We start from the raw sequence: 26,022 nt of genomic DNA, 5'->3' as shown, positions 1-26,022 counted from the left end.
GAGTGGAGGCTAATGAGGGAGACACACTTTTTGCAGATAAGGGGGAAAATAGGGGATGCAAGGGAAGAGGGGAAGGTCCACAGTGTGTCTTATACAACAGATTAACCATTTTGGGCAATTGTGTTGGGGTGGACAGCTCTGAACTAGCATTTATGGAGCAGGATGACTCTCAGAGCTCAGTTGGGGGCAGTGTCTCTAATACAGGGGGTGAAGGAGTGCTAGGAAGGAAAGAAAGGTTATAGTTTTAGGGGATTAAATTATTAGAAAGAAGATATAGCAATCTGTTACAAGGACCCTACATGCTTACAGAGGAGGGGATTAAGACCTCAAGAATAATTTTAAACTATGGGAAAAGCTATGGGTGAGGAATTCCAAGGTAATTATCTCAAAGATAATTGCAATGTTAAGGTGGCAGCAAAAGTTAAGAGAGATTAAGGGGCACATTTATGAAAGCTCGAGTCTTCGGGCTCAAGCATTTATATCCTAAAACCATGTGGGAGTTCCCAAACTCTTGCATAGTTTCTTCATCCAAATAGTCAGATTCGTGCGAATCAGGTTTTTCTTTTCCCCGACCAAAAAATAAAAGCTCGGAAGGTTTTAGGTGCCACGTTTTTTATTTTTTGGTCAGGGAAAAGAACAATCCTAGTCATGACTGGTAAACTAGTGTAGGGCTCTGGGTTTCTGGGGAATCGGGCTGATTTTCCAATCGACTATAGGCTCTTTGCCAGGGACAGGCTGCTCCTCTTCTATAAGGGTGACAGTATTTACCCTACTCCAGCAATTAAAAGCAAGCATACCTGGCCATAAGTGATGAGCGAATGTGTCCCGTTTTGCTGAAAAATTTGTGAAGCTTTAAAAAGATTCACAAAACGGCAATAAATTTGAGAATTGCAGATCCAGTGCCTATACTAATATATAGGCATACTGTATAGCAAAGAACACTTAGATATATGTAGAGAATGCATTTAGCGATTCATTTTTAGATCCATCTTCCATTTCAAGCTGCAATTTGGGGCTTTAGAGGAATGAATTATAATTAAAGAATACATCTCTACTGAAAAGGTTTTATAACAGATAGAGCACATTCACTTTAGAAAGCCTAGGCATTTAGAGGACCTGGGGTCGGATATTTTCAGTAGGTGGATAGAATAGATCATCTTGCACACAATGTTAATAGCAATGACAATGAAACATGGGTATGAATTGTTCTTGTTGTACCATGGAGGTCAATTTGCTTCAGAAATTGTTATAACTTTTTTTTTTTACCTATTTCACAAAGCAATAAATTGGCAAATGGCGTTCCACTAAGTGGATATTTTGTAATTGCCGTATTGTCGCAAGACTCTGAAAGCAAATCAATATACATTATTCAAAACCATATTTTGAGTCATGTGAGAATCAATTTGGCAGAACAGAAGAGTGTTATACTTTGAGCAGCCCCCAAGGGAGATTGATGCCATTAAAATAGTTCCCCAAAGCTGTTTGTAATAAGAAAAGCAATTAGTTTGAAGGTATGCCTCAGAGGTTCTTTCTTGAAGATCTGACACTGAATTTTGAATACTTCCTTTTAATGTACAATATTTTCTTCAACTACATGTTAAATGAGTCTTTGTGCATTTATGTTTGTGCCATTTCATTGTACTGAATGCATTTGTATGAATCTATGAGCAAAACCTACTGCAACCCATCTCTGTTTGCCCTCTATGCTTGTATTAGCATAGCTTAGCATATAAGGACTCATTTACTATTGCAGCACAAAAATTGACTCAGTTGGCTTCTGTACTTATACAATTTGTTAGTGGCAATTACTTTCAAACATGCTCCTTGCACTTCTATAGTAGTTATTCAGTAAAAACGTTGTGATGACAGTACACCTGTTGTGCATGGTGTTCTGAATTGTGCACAAAATATACCTATTAGTGCAGTGGAACCATGAAGCTACTGCTGCTTTCAAGCTGTGGGCAATTCCTGGGTAGAGATGTAGCGAACTGTTCGACGGCGAACTAATTCGCGCGAACATTGGGTGTTCGCAAGTCCGCAAATTCGCGAACTTTTGGCGATGTTCGCCATTTTGGGTTCGCCGCGGTTTTTTTTTGCGTTTTCTTTGCGTTATTTTTTGGCGTTTTTTTTGGCTTTTTTTGCCGTTATTTTTTGGAGTTTTTTTTTTTTTGCGTCTTTTTTTTGGCGTTTTTTTTTACAAAGTATTTTTCACAGAAATTTTTGCTTGATCCCCCTCCTGCATGCCACTGTCCAGGTCGTGGCACCCTTTAAACAACTTTAAAATCAGTTTTCTGGACAGAAATGGCTTTTCTAGGTTTTAAAGTTCGCCTTCCCATTGAAGTCTATGGGGTTCGCGAATATTCGCGAGTTTTGCCGAAAGTCCGCGAACGGTTCCGCGAACATTTTTGGCGATGTTCGCTACATCCCTATTCCTGGGTTCCAGTAAGGCCTGCATCAAGATACCCAGCAGACTTATCCAAATAATTTTTTTGGCACCATATTGGGTCACTTAGAATTTTTTTAGCCAAATAGCATGCATTTATATTCATTGGGCACAATTGTGTTGGATGCAACTCCCCATCACCGGCACAATGATGCTGGAAGTGTGGGAAAGAGCAAAGCGCTCTGGGTAAAATAAGCATGGCAAATTGCACCTGAAATTGTATCTGCAGTAAATGACCACTTGCAATAATGTAATTAACGAACAATTTATATAAATCAAACTACACACCCCTTGTAACTTGGGGCTAGTCTGAAAAAGGTTCAGAAACACAAGCAGACTTTTATTTTAATGGTCATTGACACAAAATAGGATAAGTAAATGAGTTAAGGTGGCCACACATGGGCAGATTTTAGCTGCATCAGAGTCGGCAGCTTATCTGTCCATGTATTGGCCCTCCTACAGGCCTCCCCAAAAATCTGGCAGGTTTTTTTTTACTGTTGGATCTAGTACCGTATTGAGGCAACCTTTAGAGTACAGCATTAAGGGAGTAAGCTTGCAATCAAGAAATTGAAAAGAGTGGTAAAGGTTCCCTTTCAGTAGCTGCAAAACTTTAAAGGGATATTAAGAGATGCTATCAAGAGATATATTATAAATAATAAATGGATTATACAAAGTCAGAATGATGGTTCCATTCATGCTAACATAATCTTATTACTTCCTGTAAAGAGATTAGAAGTAATCTGGATCAGGGCAATGGGGTAATGGGATATACAATATGTAGATTTTACTAATGCTTTTGATACTGCTCTAAATAACAAGTTCGAACATGAAATCACAGCACTAGTATAAGAGGAAACGGATGAGCATTATAAAGCTGAAAGTTGTTATTAATATCATATTCCTGTTGGACTGAATTTGTATATGAAGTGTTACATGGCTCAGATATTAATCAGATTGTGCTGGTAGGTCCATAATTGCAGATTACACAAAACTATTCAAAGTTATTGAATCAGAGCTGGACATCTGCTTACTGTAGAAAAGATTTAGACACTATGATGGATTGGGAAGGGAAATGGCAAATAAAGTTTAGTGTAGATAAATGTAAGGTTATGCACCTAGGCCACAGTAACAAGCAAGCTACTTACAAATTAAATTGAATACATTTAGGTAGAGCTGAGATGGAAAATGATTTTGCAGTAATAACCATGGTTCCATCACTCAGTTCCACAGACCTGCTGAGAGGACTAATAAAGTCTTAGCATGCATAAAAGGAATAGATTTAGGAAGCAAAATGTAATTCTGCCTTTTGTAAAACCTTGGATACTAGTGTGTTTCAAACTGTCTGGCCAACCTCACCTGTGAAGTCTAAAATAGAGAGATGACCTTCGGGAAGAGATGACCTTCCTGAAATTTGGAGCATTCTGGATAATGGATCCTATACCTGTATATTTATTTTTACAGAGAGAATATAAAAAATACCATTTGTATTCCATCTGTGCAAGTTTTGTAATTTTCATGAACAAATATATGACACAGTTATAGGGCTCATTTAGGACATGGAACACAGGCTGCAAAGTGCAAAATCTTGGGGTGCAGTCTACCATTTTTTACACTTTGCAACCTGCCTTCCAGGCTTAATATATTTTACAGGTTTCTGGCTCTAGTTATGAATACAGTGCTGTATGTGTTTGGCAGCACTGTATTCAGCACCATTGTATTAATGAGGGGCAGGAGGTACTAACACTAGGCATCGGTCTAATGCCTCAACAAGGCACTACACTTACTACCTGGTAAGGACAGGGCTGGCCTTCACCTACCAAGGCACTCTTGCACCCTTTAGTGCCTTTGTACTTCTGCTCAGGGCCTTCATAACTGAACCCTCAATGGAACTGACAAAGCAAATGCACGGTTCAGAATTTGCAATCAATTTGCACTGAATTCCAGTATAATTGTGGGTGCAAAATAGCATGTACTATAACTCACTAGAATTTTCATTTCCTTGATGATGCTCAATGTGCTGACAGCATTCCTAGATTAGATGCCTTTGTAGGTGCACCATACAGTGTAAGCCCTGGAAGTAACATCAACTCAAGATACTTTAAGTGTTGATTCCAGGGCTCACTTGCATCCATGCACCCTTTATTTTGTGCCTTGGAGGAAAGCAGATGCAACTAGCATTTTAGTGCAAGGCACAAGAATAGTTTGCATTGATACAAGCACCTTTGGGAATAGCATTGTAATGCACATTGCACAATTTCTGTGCAGTGGTTTGTATTATTTTCTATTTATAATATTGACATGCCATTCTTTGTTATTTGGAATAGGTAATATAGTTATACTTTTATGATGTGATACTGACTAACAAAATACTCTAAGAAGCTCAGCGGGTCACTTGATGCTGTTTACAGCACCTTAATAAGCTACTGGCAGTAAAGCAACTTCCACCCCTCAAGACTGTGGTTTACCTCATTAGTGGCGCTGGAAGAAATTATCACTTCACAGGCCAGAAATCTTCTATAGCAGCCGTGGTGATTGATGTAACAAGGCTAAAAAATAATGATGAAACACATGTTCCCGAAGACAGATTCAAATGGCAGAAACTTCAAAGCCAATTAAATGAGCCCTGCTGTAATAAAGCATTTTCAAATAAAACAGACAAGTAAAAACATATTGTTTGCCTACTGTGCAAAAAAGTGCCCTGTTTTTGTTTCTTAAATATGTGCAGAACGAAGCAATGTGTTATCTGAAGATAAACTGAATGCTGGCAATTTAGGGCCGATTTGTTTGGTTGTTAGGTTTTTACTAAAGGTGTTAAGCCAGACTGTTCATAAAAGAGTTAACAGTGGTCTAAGATTGAATTATTTATTATTCATGCTGACATTATGTATTTCTCTATAGAAATTTGCCACAGGAATTATTGATCTGTATAGGTGTTAGTACACAGTGCTGCTGCTGTGTGGCAGTGTACACTGACACCTGTTCACACACATTTGGCATATCTATCAGCCTTAACACTTTTCAACTTTCAGGAAAATGTTCCTGCGTTTAATCCATTTGTGACCCTACTTAATGGAAAGCTTTATACTTATGTTGTTTGTATATAGATATCCTCAAAGTTAGTATGTAAAATAAAGTACATGTAAAGTGTCTCTGTGTACTATGTATGTTTCCAGTTCTGCAGTTGATAATCAGCTCAACATGGATAAGAGATACCACTACTGTGATATAGATAAGTAACTTTCATTTCTTAGATGTGCTAGTCTTTAGCCATTTTTGTGCTTAAAGGAGAAGGAAAGTCATTTTACTGCCAACAGATTTGACACATAAGTGCCACCTAGAACACCATATTTATTTTGCAGAAAGTTTTACCATACCCAAGTAAATAGCCCTAGAAGCTTTCTCTGTTTGTTTAAGATTTCAGCTGCCATTTTAGCTTGATCTTCATAGCTTCCTGCTGTAGCTCTAGCATTTTGTAGCTCAGATTACACATTCCTAAGGGTGTGGGGAATGAGTTTTATGAATTCTTATTGGACGGGGGAGCAGGAGAGGGGAGAGAGGAGAGAACTGCGCAGACTCTGTCCCCGGGAATGAAGGATTTTTCTGACAGAGGAAGTCAGATACCCCAAGAACATGTTTACAAAAAAGGATACAAGAAATCCTGTGCTTCTTTTGATAGAGGATTCTGAGAGTGCATATGGCTGTATTTACATAGACCTTTCTGATAAAGCTTACTTAGTTTTTACCTTTTCTTCTCTTTTAAAGAGGACATGTGACTCAGGTAGAAACATTCATTTCCTGAGACATGATAAAACCAAACGCCCACTGCTCTGATCAGAGCCCCCCACTGAGCAATACTTTTTCCACTATTTTGAGATTTGCCCAAACCCTGAATCCTTTATAAAAGATTTGGCTGAATAATGAAACAAATATTAATCCTATTTTGCATATGCAAATTAGGCTACAGCAAAGGTAAAAGGAATGTTAAAAATTGACAACTGCTGTTTTTATATGACGAAAAGTCAAGTGATTTCAAGGATTTATATTCAGTTTCAACAGGGATGTGGATTCAGCCGAATCTGAATTGACTGAGAAAGACCGAATCTTGGCCAGATCCCAAACCGAATCCTGGATTCAGTGCAATTCTTTTTCATTTTTTTAGCTGTATCTTTTTTAAGTATTAAGTATACAGTATGTACACATATTGTATTATGGAATGCAATAAAGAAACAAGAGACTGATTTGCCTTAAGTCTACTGAAAAATTTTTTAAACCTAATAAGATTGTTTTTTTTCCACCAACATGGATTCATACAACTTAGTTACCATCAAGTACAAGGTACTGTTCTAATATTACAGAGAAAAAGGAAATCATTTAAATAAATGTAAATTATTTGATCAAAATGGGGTCTGTGTGAGATATTATGTAACCGCAGGTTTCTCGGACAACCGGTCTTTATCTAATCCTTTGTTTATGGATTTTTAATTTTGTGTCCTGAAGTTTCCCAGTTTGATTTGAAACTCTTTCTGGCTGCAATGGAAAAAAAATCTAATAATAAAAATCTTGCCTAAGGATGAATCCTCTTGCTGGTTGCTGGGCATTGCTGATCCTTTTAAAAAATTCTAACATTTTAGGTAGAATATAAAAAATGGAATTAGAATAGATCAGGAAACCACCAAGAAACACAATGACAAACTGCAAATCATCACTGAATAATAATGTTTAGTAAATATCACTTCTAAGGTGTACTTAATGTTAATGAATCACAGACCTCCATTTTACTAAAATCATTTACATTTTTTTAATTATTTATCTCTAATAAAAAAAACTGTTCCTTGTACATCATTCTGGCTAAGATATAATTAATTCTTATTAGGGGAAAACAATCTTATTGGGTTTAATATTTAAATGATTCCCTTTTTCTCTGTAATAATAAAACAGTACTGTAAGGAGCACCGGGAGACCAGCGCGCATTCCTACCTTCAAGCGCGCCGGTCCCCGGGCTCCTCTGGTACAGCGCGCTCCTGCGCGCACCTCTCTTCGGCGCGTCCCGACGCGCAATGGCAAAGGGCGCGCGCGCGCAGTAGCTTTAGGTCCTCCCGGCGCTGCGCGATGACGTCAGTGGACGCGCTGACGTCACCTTGGCGCCAAATTCAAACTTAAAAAGCGGTTCCTTGCTTATTTTCATTGCCCAAGCTGGTCCTGATTTCCTGGTGCCTTGCTAAGCTATATTATATCTGATTCTCTGGTTTTTGACTCCCTGCCTGACTTTTGATTACGATCCTTGCCGCCTGCCACTGACCTTGCCTGACTCTCTACTACGATCCTTGCTGCCTGCCACTGACCCTTGCCTGACCACGACTCCGATTTCAGCTTTACCCTTGGTACCGCGTTGAATAACCTTGGCCGTAAGTAGGATCCCTGCCTCTCCCGCCGCAGAAAGTCCGGGGCCCCAAAAGGGCGTCGGTGAACACCGGGGTCGGCCGGGCTCTCCTGCTTATCTAAGGGGTTATTCCGGGCAGTTACCGGGCTCCTAAGCATACAGACTGTAACAAGTACCTTGTACTTGATCCCAACTAAAATATTATTAATCCTTATTGGAGCCAAAACAATCCTATTGGGTTTATTTAATGTTTAGATGATTTTTTAGTAGACAAATTATGGTTATCCTAATAACAGAAAGATCCCTTATCTGTAAAAACCCAGGTCCCAAGCATTCTGGATAACAAGGCCCATACCTATATTATTGTTTTCTGCAGATATTTGAAACTCAGCCATTACAGCCACACATTTAAGCTTTAAGGTTTTGAGATTCTGAAATGCAAACACATGCAATGACTTTTCTTACCAATCAACAAGGATGCAGCCAAAGCTTTCTGAAAGCAGTTTTATGACCTTGCATTTCTGTTACATTTATTGGTTTTGACACTATTTTGCCTTGACAGTATGAACCTATGGCACTAATGTGTGGCATTAACACTCAGTTTCTAAAGACTAAACGGCATCATCTGCCCCAAAGGTTAATCCAATGCTATGAGTTATTTGATGGAAAAACATTTTTTACTGTAAGACCACTGTGGAATACTGTATATGTTTATTTACATTCCATCTTTACAATTTGAATATGGCTTTTGATACTGTAAAAAAGTCCATGAAATCTGATTTTTCTGATCTTTTTTTTCTTTTATTTCCATGAGATTTTTGTTTTCTTTTATTTTCATTTTAGAAGAATTTAAGCCATCTGTTGCTTTGAAACAGAGAGATTTAGCAATCAGGAATAGCACTAAGACTGAATTTATCTTGGGAGGTTATTAATTAACAAACTTGGACATGGTTCAGAATCCTTCTGCCTCAAGTCAAATCATCCCTAACAAGAGCTCTGGACAATTAAAATCAAAAACCTGCTGTTATATATATCTCATGTTGGAAGTTTATATGTGTGTCAGTAGGTTTTACATTTTTATTTTTTTCGCTTTGGTTCCCTACGATGCTATAGCACATGTAATGATCTCTAAATATGATTGGAAAAAAATAAGAAATATAAACATGAACAACTGAGAATGATGCAATTCTTCAAGTGATCAATAAGTAGGGCATTTATGAAATGCCAAGAGATTGGAAGCCAACATGACTCCATGATACAAATAAATCAGGACATTTTTGTAATAATTCTCTGCTTAATCTCCCAGCTCTGTATTTTGTCTCTCTTTAAGTGGGATATTTAATTACAAACCCAGCCAGCAAATATAGAGTAGTCATGAAGTAGAATTACTAGACGTTTATAAAATCTGGTAATCATTTAGTATATCTTGAAAGTCAATATCCATTTGACAACAATTTGATCAATTTTGTTTTTCCTAATATGAAAGTAAATGTATCCCTTTCAAGTGACAAGAGCTCTAGCAATTTGGGATGAGCGAATCTATACCGTTTTGATTCACCGAAAAATTAATGAAATGATAGGAAAATTCGAGAAATGGCAGGAAATCCATGAAACGCGTTTGTCGCACATGTCTTTTTTTGCCATGACCATGCCCATTCATGTCGCAATTTTGCTGCAGTTTTGCGAAACAATTCACCAATGGAGAAATGTGGAAATTTGCTGCGAATCCATGCGTGGGGAAAACAATTTGCTCATTACTACTAGCAATTTGTTTTAGGGCATTGTTAAACAATCATATTAAAATCACAGTTTATGTAGAGATGGATTAACCTTTTTTTTACATAACAGGAAACATGTGACAGCATTAATTTCTATTGAAAGAGGTGTAATATTAACCTATTTAAATGTAGGGACCTATTGGGACACTATGTAACAAATTTACAACATTTTACATTTTTTTAGTAGACATCTAAAAGCTGGTGAGTTCATAGAAGAAAATGGTAAAATGAGTTTTTTATCCCAAAAATAAAAGTGCAAAAGTGCATAAAATAAAGTGCAAAAAGGTTGATAAATTTGCCATCCTGTGCCAACTGGGACAAATTTCTAGATAAATATTTTTACCTCCTGTGTGTGCATGTTAAATACCCTAGTTTGAAAACTCCACTGGGGTAGGTGCTAATGTAAAAAATGAACAATTTCTGTAGGTAGTAGAATAGGCAGAATAAACTTTCAAGACTATGTTGTTTGTGCTCCATTAACGTGTGGATTGTCAGTTGTAAAAATGTTATACTATTTTGATAAGGAACCTGATGAAAACTGTTTTGTTGCATTATGTAGGACCCAATTCACCAATAAGGTTTGCTCTATTTGTATTAAACCTAATTTAAAGATTTCTAATAACTGCTAAACAGAAGAGCATAGCTAATTTATCTGCTGATGGAGCATTTGGCTTACCATGCCACTCCATCTAAATAAATAATTACCACATGTGAATATGTGACACATGTCAAAACAAAGTTTGTTCCATCTGTACATGCAATAACAACAAAAATGCTAAATGACTTGCCATATAAGATTTAATATATGCTTCTTAATGCTCCGAGGAGACATTGCTTAAAGAAATTACTTTAACTTATGGTTTATACTATAATTTTGTTTATATTGTAGAACTAGCTTATAGCTGACCAGTAACTTCATAAAGTGGAACAATTTATTTTAAATGTAAAGGTGGTATCTGCTGAGAACTTATATTATACAACTTTTGTTTATTTTGTAAGATGCAAATTTTTTTTCTTAACACCAGCAATTAGCACTTCCAGGTCACCTGTTCAAATGCAAAAAATGCATTGTTTGCTATGGGTTGCTGAACCTGGGCAAACGTTGGGGGGAAATGTCTTGGTGATCCACTTTCTATTCTCTCTGTACCGTGCTGCCTCAACTTACTAGCAGTAAGTTCACTGCAGCCACACTTGTATTGTGCACAAGTCCGCTTCCTCCACACCGCCACTGTGCTGCCTAAGAGCCCCACAGTTACAAGAGGTATCTGTCTACTATTTGTTGTTAACCCCTCTTGCCATCCTGAATGCTCCATTCCTCCGCTCCTGCCCTCTGTGTATACGTAGTGTGAACGAGCAAGGGGAAATACATTGTAGCCCTCAGCCATTGGGATCCCTTTGTGAACATAAAAATATAACAAGAGGGTCCATTGACACAGACCACCTTCTCACACTTAGCCCCTGAAGTGAATGCTGTAACATGTTGTGCCATGGTGTGCAATGTGTTGTTTGAGCTATGTGATGTAAAAGAAAAATTTGCCCCATCCTTATGTCTACACCCTTTTCTAGCCCAGTTTTGTTTTTGCAAATTCAGTGGACGTTAATATTTAAAGTTGTATAGTATGCTGAGACTGTTACTAGAGCAGGCAGTAATAAATGACGAATATGTATGTAGATTATTACTATACTATTTTTATAACTTCAGCACTTTATTTGAGACGCCAAAATTTAATGATTATTAACTGTATTTGCAAAAAATATTATGGGTCCAGATATTATCATGAGACATTGTCAAAAAATGCCTTGCGGAAAAACAAAGGTCGCAAGATCAACAACAGTAAAATATTGCCATTGGCAGAAGAAGGATTTTGATATATTGACATTCATTGCCTGAAGCCACACGGTATACAATTAGAAGCAGCAACCTCACCTCATAAGCTGAAAATCAGCAGAGCTGTAGCTGTGGTTTATTTCTTGCTAATATTACAAATTAGATATGATGAAAATGCATTTTTGGGATTTCTAATCTTGTAAGGTTGAGATTTTTAGGTTGAAAATACATGTTTTCACTAATGAGCATATACAATTTCTACTTTACATTTAAAAGCATATTCCTACACGTTCCTATAAATGATAATCATAAAATCCTGACTTTTAAGAGGAGGAAACTGTAATTCAGTTGGGGGAAAATGGTGCCAAACTCTCAAGCACCCCCAAGCAATTATAATTGCTAAACTTGACCTTAGCTTGCTGAAAACAGATTGGCACCCCCAGTGATTTACAGATTTCATGTCCTTTACAGTAAGGGGGGAATTTTAAATATTACATTTTTTTTTTACAGAAAAATAAGTAAATCAGTCAAAAATGTAGAACTGTTCATTTACATTGGGCTTTATAGGAAATGCCATTACCGTATTTGTGACAGTGGGTTTCTGGCACATTTTGAAGGTAAGGTAGTGCTACAGGGAGCAAGAATGATAGCCCTCACTCCTGTGTCCTTGTAATATAATTTGTCAAAGAACTGACAGGTCTTTGCAGGTGGAATATCCTTTGTGGGTGGAATATAAATGACTCCCCTTTTCTAGTTAGAAGAAAGTCAAATACCTGTTTGAATTCATTTCTAGTTAGAAGAAAGTCAAATACCTGTTTGAATTGATATCTTTATTATATGAAGATTAAGTAGCTTTCTGTAGAACTCTACAGGCATAATGGAGGAAACCAATTTTATAACATGTCAGAACATATGTCCCGAAGAAGAGGTAATGTTTTTAAGCAAATGTTTCTGCTGCACTCTTAAAGAAACTGAGGGAGTTTCTAGGGCTCTGTACTGCAGAATAAATGTAACGTTCTAGGTGGCACTAATATGGCAAATCTATTGGCAGTAAGATGCCAAAATGACTTTCCTTCTTCTTTAAAGTGGACCTGTCACCCAGACATAAAAAGCTGTATAATAAAAGCCCTTTTCAAATTAAACATCAAACTCAAAATCATTTTTTCATTACCACATCCATACCTATTATAAAAGCATTTAAAAATCCCAGCTGTCAATCATATATTGCCTGCCCCGCCTTTATGCCTTAGGCATAGAGGTGGGGCAGACAGTTACTTTCACTTTCAATTAAGAGCTTCTTAGATGTTGCTGCTCTCCTTACATTCCCCCTTCCCTCCTCACCATGTCAATTTGTAACCAGTGCATTGGCATTTGTATCAGGTCCCCCATACTGGAACAGAAACAAGATTTTTGGCAGGATGCAATGCCTACTTTGATAACAGTGTCCACAAAATGGCGCCTGCCTGCTTGCTGCAATTGTGAATTCCAAGGCTGAAGAAAATAAGATTCAAATAATTTATATAGTGTAAGTAAAGTTTATTTTGCTTGACAAACACAATAGAAAACAATTTGGTGACGGGTCCCCTTTAAAGCAAGTTCAGTTCATTTCATAACTTCAATTATTTTAATAGACAAATGTATATCAGACAAAAATTGTATGTCTGATATCATCATCAAGTTTGGAAACTTTTTTTAAAACTTTAACAAACCCAGTCTCAGCTTCCTCTTTTATAACCATATCCTTTTTTTAATTATTATTATCATAAATGCACGATTTTGCCTTCTTTGGACTGTCTCGAGTTTTGTGATAAATTTTAGGGATTAAAAACCAAGGCATTAAAAAAAAGTGCTATCATAACATCACCCAGTAAATAATTCCACAACCTCACTGCCCTCACCATGAAGAGCCACCTACACTGCTTCAACTGAAGGTTCTGTTTTAAAATCTAAAGTGGTCACTTCTGGTTCATTTCTAAGAACAAGTATTCCTAACTGTTTATCTATAATGTCCTCTAATAGACTTGTAAAGAGTAATCACTTGTCTAATAAACTTGTAAAGAGTAACCATGTCCCCTCGCAAGAGAAAACAACCCCAACATTGATAGTCTAACTTTAAATGTCAATCTTTTTAGCACTACAGAAAAATAAAACAACATGAGTGCTATGTGGATGTAGAGATTTGTAATCAAGAAGTTGGTTTGTAATCCATATTTTATTTCACCAAAAAAATAGAGGCTGACGTTATCAAACACGTAATGTTTGGCTGCAATCAGTAGGTACAAACTGTCTTGAAAATGTTATTTACAGAACCTGCCTGTTCATTTTGTACATAATGAAACTGCCCAGGAGTTAACACTTAATACCGTCTGTACTTGGAAAAAAGAAGTTGGTTTAGGCAGATAAAGACTTGTAAATTAATTTCTAAGCATTTAATATACTTCCAACAACTGGCTTTCACCTTTGAACAAACCAGCATGACCTTCAGAAGAAGGAGACTTTGCATTTCAATTATCTTTGCTAGTCATTATAAAACCTTTAATAAAACAATTTTTCTTCATTAGTGCTTTAAAGTCTTATGTAGCTTGGCATATGACATTATAAGAGTATTCAAGAGTAACTTTTATTGGGAAGTTCAAATTGCTTCGTGAAGGAAATTTTAGGGTGAGGGATTTTTAGAACAAGCTTTTATCATGCTGATTACAAAGAGTTATATTTGATATTCATTTCTTTTATAAACGAGATCAAAGTTTTGGAATACAGTGATTAGCAGTTTCAATCAAATGTGCACATCAGTCCGGAAGGATTTAAACCATTTTGATTTTAGACGTCATCTGTGATCTGAATATTCTAAAGGATAAGGAAGATCAGAGACAGAAGAATGGTGACAGTTGCATTGAAGTTTTACTTTTGTATCAAACCATTTGATGTTATTTCCTGCTAATATAAAACTTATCAGAATTAAGCAAAAGTTTATTTTGCATATTAAATAATCTACTGTAGGTATTACCTGTAAATCTAGCACAAGATGAATTGCATTACATTTATGTAAGGTCCACTGATCCCTGGATATTTACTCAATCTGGCTACTATCATAGAGGCGGCAAATCTAGATGATCTGATTTTTGGCCCCCTGGGCCTACACAGACCCATTGGGAGAGGTCAACATCAACTTGCAAATTTGTCCTCACCCAACCAGATTACTTTATTGATATATAAAATGCTTAGGCACCCATTAGCTAACAACAAGGTTACATATGTAGTAAAACACTGGATTATCAGTCCACTACAGTTACAACAATACCTAAGAATGTTCATCCCAAGGTTCCCCCTAATTTACCTTCAAACTGTGCCATTCAGGTGTATATAGAACAACAAATAGGCAATCTCCCCAAATCTGTTCCAAAAAGAGCCCCCTATCTCTACTGCCCAAAAAACCACCAGGGGGCACCCCTACAGCTGGGAACCACTGCATTAAGGCAGGATGCACAATGATGATTCATAATGGTGAAAGCAAAAAAAGCATTTTTGTTGTTTTTCATGCTGCAATGCAATTCAACAAACTGCTTTGAATAGTTATAATCAGTTTAACTTTTTTTTCCAGATACACTACATTTGGTTAGTACTACATCTGTATTAGTTCTATGATAGGTACAGAATACTTCTCATGTTTGAATATTGTTCTACCTACCATAAGGGAACATATCAATTTTGTAATTCGGTACAACAGAGGGAGTTAATCAGCAATCAAAAGTAAGTAATTATAAGGTGAAAATTATAATTCAATTTTAAACAGTACGGAAATGCCATAAGCAACATCTTCTTGTTATATGTTATAGATCCCTCTCTAGAGGAGAGAAATGATAATACAATACATTAATTACAACTAGTAAAATATTTTCACAAAATGGCTTTCAAGCACACTATTAAAGGGATGAATATCAACAGCAATAATACAAGATATTTAGAATATGATATAGAAAAAAAACACAACTATATGTCTGAACTCTGGGTTTAATTATTTACCCTTGGAAGATTAAAAACATTCTAAAAGATGTTGAACTATTGACAAATATAAGGTACAGTGCAGGGAGCATATTGGTAACAGGTACTGTTGAGCTACTTTTCTTCAGCAGAGACTTGGTAACTTGTTAAAATTAAAGGAGAAATAAATGGTACATGATGCAAGGAAGCACTGCAAGAGAGTGCAACTGAAGTGTTTATCTTAATTTGTGGGGAAATGGAATTTAGACCCTGACTGAGTATAAAAATACTATGCTTAATAGAAGTTTCCCTGGGGTACATCAAGTGGAAGATCTATAGGCAAACCCTTTGGTGTAAGTCCTGTTTGGGTTCAAGACCATACAAACATTTCCCTAATGTATAGAAGGAAGAGGAGTTCAGTCTTTAAAATCTATTTTCAAGCTTAATGGTGGATATATGTTCAGAATCTAGCACAGGCAGACCCCACAATCAGTTTGGGCTGACCAGCCTTACATTTTTTTAGGGATTAGGTACCCATGTGGTAGGGTAGTGGTGCAGAAAGTCCACATATGGTATCCATTCCATATTCTTGCCGTATTATTGTATTGCTCTTCCAGTTTGCATTATGTCTATTCAGCCTAAACTGCTAATAAATGGTTGGTAAAAAGAACTCCATTGAATTCATCCAATTAATAAGCCTTTATTGAACAAAAAAATCCCTAAGACCAAGAGAGCAATCACAACCTAAGCCGTTTTGTTGGCTGATAAAGGCTTTTTAATTAGATTAATTTCATGGAGTGCTGTCCAGGTTTCACTTTTTTGCAAGTGAATGTGATGGAAAGGGATCTGTGTGCCTGTATTTATGGATTAGCTAGTGTTACAGAGTGTGGCTTTCATGTCTTTCCTGTTTTCCTTGCCAACAATGGCAAGAGCCTACTGAGCGTAAGCATAAAGTGCCCTGATTTAAGGATAATGTTAAAAATAGTTTTGCCAATATATTTTTGGTGATATATTTTCTATGTGCAGGTATACAATTTTCAAATAGTGATACATATTGAGGTCTACTATACTTTCAAAGTACAGTATATGGGCCCTCATACACAAGGAGATTAGCTGCCCACGACAAATCTTCTCTGTTGCAGACAACTAATCTCCTCCAAATGCTTTCCCACCAGCAACAATGTAAATTGCTGGTGGGAAAACATATTCGTCTCGAGGAAACTTGAGGCGTCTTTTTTATATTTACTTATCTTTACATCTTTATAGTGCAGGAGAGCATAATCATTGATTAACTGGTTTTCTCAAAGTCTGAATAATAATTACAGAGTTAACAATTATAAAGTTAAACCAATGTATATATTTAGTAATTTATGTGATGTTATAGTCAAGTGGTTAACCTATTTACAAACAAAAAAAAACTATTTTCCATTTGATGGTTTATTAATACACTGTATTGCACATCTTTTACAATACATCTTTTACCAGTCAGATTAAGCAATACAATAGCTGTACAATGTGAAAATGTGCCACATAAAGGTGTGATTTTGAATTAAAATAAAGACCAGGGATCTACATTTAATACCATGGTCCATTGCAATGGCCCAGAGCAACCAATAAGAAATTAGCTTGTGCAGTTGACACAATCTTCTCCTAACTTTGTTTGTGTTGATTTTCTTTGCATTAATATTAACACAATGCTTTTATCACCCTTAATAATTGTTTCCCAATTATTCAACTGCTTTAAGCTGGCGAACACTTTCTGATGAAAAAAATGCTAGAAACATCCAGGAACCCTTAACTTGTCCTTTGTTAAACAGGCCCAAGTCATTTTTCACTAAAGACTTTTAGCCACAATGAGACATTTTAAGAAATAAACATTTCTTAATTTGATGAGTGGCATCTATGTATAAATCATGGACTGCAGCAAAAAGTTTATTTTGATACATAAAGCAATGCACAAATATAGCCTTTATAAAATTCCCATTCTGTACTTTGCTCTTTATATTTAACATCTTTTATGTTCAATTGTAGAGCCAGTACACTTTTTGATGACTGGAATTAACACACCACGCTAATTTAATTGTGCTTAATGACTCCATCAAAGATCTTTCTGTGGCCTTTCCTTGTTCATTGTGTATTTCAGTAATGTAGTTGATATTTAACAATATGACATATTCAGTATTCCAATAATGACTTCCAGGGCCACACAGCAATCATACTATTGAAAGGTTATACCTTGGACAGCCAAGTGAATCCTTATTACTAAATCTAAATTGTAAAAAGTCTAAAAATATGAGTTCATATTATGTTCAACATTTAAGCAAGAATAACTATTGTCATGTCCTACTAGAGAGATCACAAGACAGAACATCCATATAGGATTACAATACCCAGTTTCTTTTATATTGATAGTTTTTTTTAGTTTAAATTAGCTTGATGGCTCAGAATATTCAGAGAAATACTATTTTATGGTCAGTAGAAAATTCAGCTGATGAGCACAACATTGCATTTTTTTATTACCATTATAGCGCTACAGGGTGATAGAAAGAGACCTTTAGAGAGATAATAGAAAGCAACATGAACATAAGGTGGCCTATGTCACTTACACTCCAGTTAGAAATTTTTCGGACTCACAACACTTCCAGTATAATAAAATAGATTAAAATCTTTATTTATACTTCTATGGGGCATGGGAGGGCAATCCATGGAGTTATGTTTTTTTGCCCGATGCAGACTTATGAAAGCATCAGTATCATTTCATCTATTTAAAAGTTTAGTTAATTAGTGTTCTCATTTAACTTCTAACACTGTTCAGAATGTTGTAGTGATTTTATTTTTAATCCTGATAATTACATTCTATGACATATTTGATGATTTGAGTGCTTTTCAGGATATATGAACATCATATTGAACACAGTAACATTTAGAATGCAAGATCTTTTGGGCAGTTGCTTGTTTTGTGTATTTTATTGTATGTTTAGGGTAATGTTCCCTGTGATGAATCTCTGCTACCATGGGCGACTATCTCCCCGAAAAACCTTTCAACTGGCAATGAAGGCAATCACCAGTGGAAAGCCCTACGCACCACTTCGGCTTTCTGAAGTTGCACATTTTCCTTCTGCAGGCAAAGAAAATCCAAAGTAATGCATAAAGCCTTTCCATTGTCTATGGCAGGGTATTTTCTGGCATTTAGTAGCCATGACAAATAGCTACTACTAAGAAACTCTGTGTGTCTTCATCCTAAATGGAGTTAAAGGAGGACAATAGGGAGTGTGCTATAAATGGACTAATGGTAATCATTTAGATTTCAGAACTTAGTTCCACCTACAGCTGCTATGTACTATTATTTATTAAAACTAGAGTTTTCCACAAAGTGGGGAATTCAGATTTGATTCTAAATTAAATGTTTTTTATAACATCTTACAGTGGTATTTTATTTTACTGTTGCTATATTAAAATATTTTAGCAGAACAGGTTAGTTAGAAAGTTAAACCTTTTATAAAGAGTTTGTCATGTCAAAAAAAAATATAAAGAATGGCAAAAGATCCTACAGTCAATGTAGCTGGAAATAACCATTGAGATACCTTAATTAACAGTTCTGGTCCAGTTCACCTCTTATAAGAAATACCGTTTTTTGCATCAATCTTTTATCCTTCTGATTTCATCCAAAGGCTAGAGACTAGACTGCTCCTGTCAAAAAAATAGAGAAAATGTCTCAGAAACTCTAGACATATGTGCCACTGTCCGCAGGGTATCACAGAAATGCAATAGGCCAAGAACACATACATAGGTCTTTTTCCTGTGTTCCTGTGCGTGCCTGAGCTTTCTTTTTATAGCATCTGTCAAATTAAAAGCAATAAGGATTATGCAGCTTATTAGTGATATTGTGAATTTTCCAACAGGGAATAAAAAAAACCACTTTTCTGCGAACTGTGAAGTTCATCGCTTTCATATTTTTTTCATCAACGACATTGATTTGAAGTATCTCATAGCTTTTTTGTTTTGTCCTGTGTAATCAGACTTCCTTCATTTACAGGTGCAGCTCTTTTGTTTTCTGGCAAGCCTTGTATATTCCTCTGCTCTCAGCCCACAAGGATAACATTTATTTCCACAGTTTAAATACTGAATGGGGTCACCACAACATGCTGATATTTACAATAAGCAATGCAGCATAAGCGCACCTGAACATACTGTAAGTTGGCCTTGACTCCGCTAGCATACAGCCTCCCCACATAGGTTATTACTCACAGCTGTTACAGGCAATGTACAAACTTTTTTTAACATTTGTTAATTTGCTTATTTGTTCCTACCTGTAGAGTAATTGAACAAAAGTCAACTGCTGGGAAGCAAAAGCAACAGCGGAAATGTAAATAACTCATTTTGTTACTTTTTTTTTAGTCTTTGCTATATTCCTTCAATAAACATTCAAAGTAAGGGGTTATTTTAATAGTTCTTTATTTCAAATGTGTTTTTATTTACACAACTCCACCCACTAGCCATTAAAGTTTTGGTCTTAAAAATGAATTATTCACTGTAGTGAAGGTCTATTTTGTTTTTTTTTACAGTATCAGTGTCATAAAAGTCTTTGATTTATAGAACCTGAAACTAAATTACAGTAAAGCAGTGTTAAATAATGATGTTAAGAATTTACACATAACAAATTGCTTCAATTTGGTCATTTACAGAAGAGAAGGAAGGGAAGAAAGCAAAATTCGCAGCAGTTTAAGATCTTTCATTAATATTAGTGGTTTCATTAAAAGGAATATTTAAAGTTATAGTAGAACTAATTAGCAAATATAGTGCATAAATAAAAAAGTAAAACCTATTAATCGAATTATTTATTTATTAATAGAAATGTTCAGGAGTCAGGTCTGACTCCTCATTTTTACAATGTCAACCCGATTTTCCAAATTTTTGCCTGGGATCACGAGCTGCATATTCCTCACTGTCACTTTAACAGGACATTCGGAGCATGAAGAACCTTGTATGCAAGACAGTGGGAACCGCAAGAAAGACATTAAAGCTTCACTCTTGAAATTTCCATTTCTATAGCATAGGCGAAAGACTGTGACTTTTTTGTGCATAATACATTGGAGTCAATAGGCTTTTTTATGATGCAATAAAAAATGTTTAATTCTATAGGAGGCACAAATCTATGTTCGCTCATCACTACCCACAAGGTTATAAAGTACAGCCAGGGTAGCAGATAATCAGATCCCAATTACAGAGTGGTTTTACTCTTATTGTTGCTTAACAATACCATGCTAAAATTTTGCTGGACTCCATCTTACTTTTACTTTCAACATTGTTTAGGGTTTAACGTGTAGAATATAAGATCATTCAAACAAGAGAAAGAAAACAAAACAATTATATTCATAGTTAATTGATGGGACTTGTATATCAAAATGATTTTTCCCCTTTCAACATTGTTTAGGGTTTAATGTGTAGAATATAAGATCATTCAAACAAGAGAAAGAAAACAAAACAATTATATTCATAATTAATTGATGGGACTTGTATATCAAAATGATTTTTCCCCTTATTTTCCAAAATATAGCATTAACAGATGTAAGGAACATGCTGTCAATATAGGAGAAAAACAACATGTTCCACACAAGTGTAAATTTTTATGAAAGTGGAAATGTCATAATTGCTTAAGCAAACATTTGCTAAATTAATATTCATACTGAAAAAGAAAAACATTGCAACTAAATACAGATACCACAGTTTTATTTGTTGACAATATTCAAGTCTAAAATCTTTTTTCAGCTAAAATGTATATATATATATATATATATATATATATATATATATATATACACAGTATATACACACAGTATATATAATACACACACACATTTTATATATACTGTACATTATGCATTTTTATATATATTATAATTGCATGTACATGAAGCATGATTGGAGTGAGGTGCTGGTCTGAGGATATATATATAGATATATATATATAGAATGTTGCAAGAAGACAGGCACTCACGTATAAGTAGGTCCAAGGGAGCCTGGGTGCAGTCCCAAAATAATAGATGGAGTAGCTGTAGAGAGAGTCCGCACTCACAGGTCTTACAGAAAATGTAGAGGTTTTATTCAAATCAACATCTAACGTTTCGGCTGCATCCACAGCCTTTCTCAAAGTCTACTATATATATATAATCGAACCAAGGGTGGCACACCGCTTCAACCCTTGTCCCAGGTGCACGGTAAAAGAGTTTGAATATTGAAAAAAAGACCAGCAACACCGGATCTATTGCAAACAATCAATTATATATTGAAAAATACATGAACAGCCAACATTACGTTTCGGTCCCCGTCGGGACCTTTCTCAAGGCAACCATGCTTTCCAACCACATGACCCATTTATACTCATAGTGACCAAACAAACAGGAAATGACATCAACCATAAAGTGACTATTGCAGAAGTGAGCAGTCAATGCTGTAAAGTGATCTGTGCAATAAATAGTAATTGTTGAAATATTAAAAATGAATACAGAACATGATGTTTAAAATATCATAAAACATTAATAAAGTGATGTAGTGAAACAACCTGTCTCCTATTTAATGTGATATATTACTTCACATCGCATAGTGTGCAAATTACCTGTGTGCATCATAAATTTTACAAGGTGATCCCCCAATAATACATTATTGGTGTACCCTACTTCATATCTCACAGTGTCATCAATACATAATTAAAACCATCATATCCATAAAATCAAATATATATATATATATATATATATATATATATATATATATATATGCACACATATACACAGACACATGGCCAATCCATGTTTTGCTTAAAGTGCAGGGCATTTCTTGGTAGCTCAAAGCAGAGAATGTCTTAATGTCCTGTATATAAATTGATAGTTTCAGAGGACCTCTTGTTGCTGTATGAATTTTGTGGCTACAGCCTCATTGCACCCCCACCTAATGGTTAAAATTGTAGTGGCAAACACAACCTTCCCTTGTTTGATAGATGATAGATAGATAGATAGATAGATAGATAGATAGATAGATAGATGTTTGTCAAAAAAGTTCAAAAGTCTTTTTCTCCACACTGCTTACTGCTACAGTTAGAGCTGCATTATTTCCTGTCAGGTGATCTCTGAGGGAACACACAGCCCATCACTAAATGATCAGCCAAGGGAAAAGGGCGATATTTACTGAAATATAGATTTCTTTAATAGATCACTTCATATTCATGAAGATAAAAACTTTCATATAAGAGTGGCCAAGTCAGCAAGCAATAGTGTCCCTTGTATGGCCATCTTTATAAAGTGTAACAAATACATGATCAATAACCATGGGGACCTGGTTTGTGCCACCCAATAACATTTATCAGTTAAGGTAATTTGGGTTACATAAATCCTTTAACTATGGAATGGGCCCAAATCAATTTTCTCAGTTTTATCAATACTAATTAAAAATCATATATAATGCTTTTGGCTATGACATATGTAATCAAAAAGTAGATAGCATTGCCATTGGAAGATCTATTACATCATTTGGGCTACTGGTCATGGGTGCTGGATAAAAAAAATAAATAAAACAAATACATCTTGAAAAACAAACAGAATAAAGTCTAATGGAAATATTGCAGTCTGCGTTAGTAAATATAATCTTTATAATCAAATGAAGAAAAAAAATATATAATTACTGATGATAATAATGGTGAAATAAGCACTATTTATAACAGCTGACAACACTGAGCACATTGATAAAGATATAGTTTACACAATATTCATGACTTTTGTGTAATATATGCAAAATAAACACTAATTGGAAAAAGTAATTAATCCCCTAACCTAGCAGTTATAAAGGAAATGCACGAGTACTTGTTTGCTATTCGAAAATTACTTTTCCAATAAATTTCTCTGCATATGGTGGACTTATTTTATAGCTGCACATTTTGGTTTTTGACATATTTCATGCTGTTCCATTAGGAATCAACTGATGAAACTGACTGGCAAAAGAAACACAGCTCAACAGTGACATATTTTCTGTCATACTGTAAGAAACAGAACCTGATCCCAAATGGGCTTAGGATAAAAAACATCTTCTTGGAACAGTGCATAACTCACATTAAGCTGAAAACTCTTACAGTGTACCAACTGAAAATATAAGGAACAGAGTCATCCATCAACAGTGTGATAAGCAACATAACCAGAGAGCACAAATACAGCATATTGTGAAAATACTGTTTTATTGGCATCTGCTTTGCCTTTAAAATGACTTTAGTCATTGGAGAATAAACTAGATAATATGAAAGCCAAACTAACATTAGGAATAAGGTATAAAGGAAATACTTTAATGTTGATATAGTAATTATTTTTATTTGGTCTTGCACAATTTATTCCGCTAATGAACACATGCTGCAAAGCTTATACTACAATTCATAGCAACCAGTTAGCAGCTTTTCCTGTTCTTGGTGTAGCCTACAGGTAAGCTAATCTACTGCAACCAATCAGATGTTTCCCCAGAAACAATAATAATTGTTATGAGTTTACTAGAACTAAGTGATCGGACAAGCATTCCCCATGGTTAGTCATAGTCCAGTTAATACTTCTTTTGCTGTTATCTTGATACAAATCATAGAATATTTATTCTATGATTTGTATCAAGATAACAGCTGGGTTGGGACATTGAGAGTTGCAGGTGTTTGCAGCTTGCATGTGGGGAGTTTGGCATCTGTGCTGCATTGTGATAACATTGCACACCAAGCAGCTCAAATGCAACTCTGCTCAAACCACCAAGTGGGATGATTTCTCCTCAGTTGACAGCACAACTTCAATTTAGTCTCACATGAAGACAAGAATATAAGACATAAAGTTGCAAGCCCCTATCGGCATTCATGGTATCTTAACAGAAAAGTTATGATACCATAAATGTTGTTACAAATTACAAATGTGACATTTCATGAACAAATACAATTGTGGTTTTACAGTGCATATAATGAATCTGGTTAGCAGGTTTAGTGTAATGTAATAAAAGGCATGACATTTGTTCAGGTCTAGAAGCCCATAGTAGACAATCAGATGTTTACCTGTATGTATATTGTTAGGACATGCACAGGATTTATTTTGTCTGACTGTATGTGTGATATAAATGTCTCCCCTCTTCTCTATTGCTGACCAGCAAACCTTTTTTCTGTCCACTTTATTTCTCTGCAGACAAAGTAATAAACTATGCTCTTCACGTTTTACCCAGCATTACAAAAATCACCAAAAATAATACTTACCAAGTGTATCTGTTTCCATTCAGTATAATGTGTGCAAAAACTTAGCACTGTGGGTGTTTGCAGGAGGCATGCACTGAGCTTAATTAGCAATTGGTAAAACCTGCAGCAAGTCTCATCTAAACTAAATGTGTTTTTCTTATATGCTAATGACATTGTTTTGCCTGTGTTTTTTCTACTGTCAATAATAAAACGGTAAGCTCTTTTTATAGGGAGATAGAAAGCAAAAGGTATATTTATATACTGTACATGCATTTTTTGTTGTTAATAGTTTCAATTTTATTGTAACTAAATGTGCCTTCAAGAGCATGGGCTGCTGGGAAAGGCAGACTCACATACTTAAGTAACATACAAAATGCTGTTTATTAGAACTCCAGATCTCAGAGCAAACAGTTTGAGTATAGGGAAGCTGCCTAAAAATATGTCACTGAATTTGCCCTGTTTTTTTACTGTGGAGTTGGAACTGTGCTTTCTGTGAAAACTTAGCAAAGACATGTTTCTTCTGTTTTTGTTCTGATGTTTGCTCTGAAAATAAATTTACCTTCCAACAACTGCCGGCTCCTGATATTTGATAAATGCAGTAAGAACCCACACCCTAACATATATGCTGATTGAATGCAATAGGTAACTAGATCATAATTGCTTTTGTTACACAGTGGTTTTAACCCAAGTCTCATACACATATTCTACATCCCAGGGGAAATAATTCTTGACTGATACTAAAAAGTGTTTTATGGGTATGAGTCTTTTCTAGTTAATAGCAAGATTAGATAGCAAGATACAGATACAGTACAGCCACAGTTAAACTGCATCCCAGCTGGTGATAATGGTTTATATAGTAAAGAAGGATACTCTACCCATTAGTGTTAATTCAAAACTCATGTATGAAATTCTATTTGTGGGGTAATGATCATGATGTGCTAACTAAATTACTGGGGTTTATTTTAATCTACATTTTTTAATATTCCCCAATAGTTAGACTCATTTAGGCAATGTAACTATGGCTTCCTGTGTATAGAGGTGTAAGATCTATTATCCAGAATGCTTGAGAGTTTTCTGGATAAGGGCTCTTTCTATAATTTGGATCTCGAAACCTTCAGGATGCTAAAGAGCATGTAAACCTTAAATAAACCCAATAGGATTGTTTCACCACCAATAGGGATTCAAGCTGCTTGGTTCCAATCAAGTATAAGGTTCAGTTTTATTATTACAGAAGAAAATCATTTAGAGCTTCCTGGATATTGGGGTTCCAGATAACAGATCCCATGCCTGTACCACCAAAAGCTGCAATGCTGTGCAACATATTGCTATATGCTGATATGTTGTACATTGGGGCTAACAATTGCAACTTTCAAA

At 35.5% G+C, this 26,022-nt stretch overlaps 2 protein-coding genes across 8 annotated transcripts in view; one reads left to right on the top strand and one right to left on the bottom strand.

The window, feature by feature from the left end:
- LOC101731292 (fibroin heavy chain-like) overlaps positions 1–24,763 on the bottom strand; it is a 118,148-nt gene extending 93,385 nt beyond the window's left edge. For 5 of the 6 annotated variants that reach the window (XR_001925199.2, XR_001925200.2, XR_001925201.2 and 2 more), the window contains exons 1-2: positions 24,670–24,763; positions 18,995–19,100 (exon numbers count right to left, since the gene is read on the bottom strand). The gene's annotated coding sequence lies outside the window, so the exon portion shown is untranslated. Of the gene's footprint in view, positions 1–18,994; positions 19,101–19,196; positions 19,254–24,669 lie in introns of those variants that run through there. The other variant, XM_012953551.3, reaches the window with a different exon arrangement.
- Positions 1–26,022, top strand: part of tenm1 (teneurin transmembrane protein 1) — a 373,978-nt gene that overhangs the window by 41,737 nt on the left and 306,219 nt on the right. The gene's annotated exons all lie outside the window — the stretch shown is intronic.

This window comes from Xenopus tropicalis, chromosome 8 (genome assembly GCF_000004195.4).
Source record: "Xenopus tropicalis strain Nigerian chromosome 8, UCB_Xtro_10.0, whole genome shotgun sequence".
In the NCBI taxonomy this organism is placed as follows: domain Eukaryota; kingdom Metazoa; phylum Chordata; class Amphibia; order Anura; family Pipidae; genus Xenopus; species Xenopus tropicalis.
Note: the sequence above shows the minus strand (reverse complement) of the source record. Positions and strands in the feature narration are given on the sequence as shown.